We start from the raw sequence: 2779 nt of genomic DNA, 5'->3' as shown, positions 1-2779 counted from the left end.
AATTTCGTGAATAAAGTTGAAATTTTGAGAAAAAATGCGAAATTTCGACTTTTTTCTCAAAACTGTATTTCAACATAAATCTCGACATTTCGACTTTTTTCTCGACATTTCAACTTTTTTTCTCGACATTTCGACTTTTTTCTCGAAATTGTATTTCAACATTATTCTCAACATTTCGACGTACAATAAAAAGTGTACAATAAAAAAAATCTTCCCCTCTCAAATATTTTTTCTCCTGCATGGCCCTAATACTCTTCCGTAGAAGATAACTTCAGTGAATTTCTATTTTCTTTGTCTTTGAATCTGAAATGTTTAACTCAAATGCTTTTTTAATGGAAAATCACTGAGATTTTAGAAGAAAAATCTCCCTGTCTTAAAATATGCTTGAAGAAAATACAATGTGAATGGCTGACTGTTGTTCAAAGCAGCACAAAGGAACTTTTTGCAATTCATAGCCACTCAGGTCGCTCTGCAGACATGAAGGTTAAGGTCACTCATGTGTTTCATCCATCGTTAGTTTCTAGATTTCTAGATCAGTGGCCTCTGCTATGATCTCCAATAGTTAGAATGGGGAAGAGTTGGATGACGCTTCCTAAAAGTAATCAAATATTCCTTCAAATGAAATTGAAACTGATATTTTAACAGAAAAGAGAAGAAAGTCTTTTGTGCTAATTTAATCCAAACGTCAGCCTTGATGCAGTGAGCCCTGCCCGTGCTCATCCAGTTGAGGTTTAAACTGCTATTTGTTCCAAACATATTACTTCTGTTATAAAGCCAGAAACCTAAACCATATAATTTATTTCCCGGTAATGGAAAATCTAGCAGACACTCAATGCATGCAGGTTAAATGCAAGATGGCCTTCGACTTCTGCACAAGCCAGAACAAGCGATAATGTGAAAAAGATGGAACATTTGTAATAGTAAGGTTACGTTACCACGGCCACTTGAAATTGCCTGCAGAGTGGCGCTCTCGTGCAATCTATGCTCCTCTAATCTGTCGAGTTTGTCCCTGTGCATTGCTCATTTTGTGTTGTTAGATATTGGTATGAAGTGAATGCTATTTCGTTAAGATTTGCATGTACCTGCATAGTCTATTTGTCTGCACTACATATGTACATGGTTATGAATATTTATGAAAGAAATATGGATTCATTGGCTGGATGTCAAACTAAATCTTAACAGTTGGTGCAAGTATGCTGCTTGGCCAAAAGAAGTCATAAACACTTAATGTTTTTGCACTTATCTTTATTTCTGATTATGGCCTGCAGTCATTGTGGCATCAGTTCAGTAATCCTGTAACAAATAAGGGACGATATTCATTTTTTTTAAACTGAGGCTCACCGTGAATGTTTAAATGTGCAGTTCCCAAAATGACCACAGGGGTCTGGCTCCAAAAGTGAGTCAGTTTCTCTTGACCCCCATGTTAAAACAGCCAATCATACAGAATGGTCCAAAAACAGTTTTGGTCCCTGTAGCTTTCATATCCACAGAGGTGTCAAAAGTCTTCACATTCATTACTCAGGTAGAAGTATAGATACTAGAGTTTAAAAATACTCCTGTAGAAGTTGAAGTATCAACTCAAGTTTTTTACTCAAGTAAAAGTATAAAAGTACTGGTTTCAAAACTACTTAAAGTATAAAATTAAAAGTAATGTAAGGGGGGAAAAAGCCATTAAGGACAAAAGCCATTGAAAATGAATGCATGTTAGTATAATGCAAATATATTAAAGAAGCATATATGTGTACTATTGAGCATTAACATGTGTTTCAGAGAGCAGGAGATATGATGACTAGTTGCCTATAAGTATTGTAATGGTGCAAAAAGTCAAACTTCAGAGGCATGTTATCATTTATCCTAACCTTTATTGGAATGTACATCCAAGTTTAGTTGCAGGAATCTGAGGGAACGGATGTAAGAACAAAACTGGACAAGAACATCTGAAACAACCACAACCAAATTCACTCTATCCGGATGGAGCAATTTAACTGGATAGTTTTTATTAAAGGCCGAAATGAAATAGAGTAACAAGCCTGTTTTTAAAATGTAAGGAGTAAAAAGTACAGATAATTGCGTGAAAATGTAAGGAGTAAAAGTAAAAAGTCGTCTGAAAAATAATTACTGCAGTGAAGTATAGATAACCAAAATTTCTACTTAAGTAAGGTAACAAAGTATTTGTACTTTGTTACTTGACACCTCTGCATATCCACGATAACTGCCAGGGTTGTAAATATGTTTATTTACTTCATCAGGTAAAATGATATGAAGCCATGAATGTATGTTTAAGTGGTGGCAAGATGTTTTTTCTGAGTGACAGCTGCATTGTAGTCGTCATTTCAGATGTTTTGTTAGCAACATCAGAGGGTTGGATTTGATCAGCATGAAGGTGAAATGATGTTAGTGGTGACTGATGTAAGGTGGGTGTATTTCAACCGACTGACAGGCTTCTCCAGTCGGCTCATTTGAGAACTTTTGGATCAGCTGGAGGTTCAGCATTCTTAGCTTTTACCAAGATGGCGGCAACCAGAACTGCAGGAGCCGGGCTTGAAGGCCTATGGGTGTCGTCATGATGGGCTTGTCCAGTTCTCTTTATGGACGCAGCATTTGTTTCCATCCAGAGCTGCAACACCTCCCTCAAACTGATCTCAATTGAGAGTACCGTAGCTTTATATTTCACCTGAAATTACACCTGTCCACTTGACATTTGTGTTTTATCTTTCTGTGGTTTGCTCTGTGTTGAATGTTCCTGTGTTTTTAGTTGTGTTTTGTCTTGTTTTGTTTT

Source organism: Cololabis saira, chromosome 17 (assembly GCF_033807715.1).
Source record: "Cololabis saira isolate AMF1-May2022 chromosome 17, fColSai1.1, whole genome shotgun sequence".
Lineage (NCBI taxonomy): Eukaryota > Metazoa > Chordata > Actinopteri > Beloniformes > Belonidae > Cololabis > Cololabis saira.
This window is presented reverse-complemented; position numbering follows the sequence as displayed.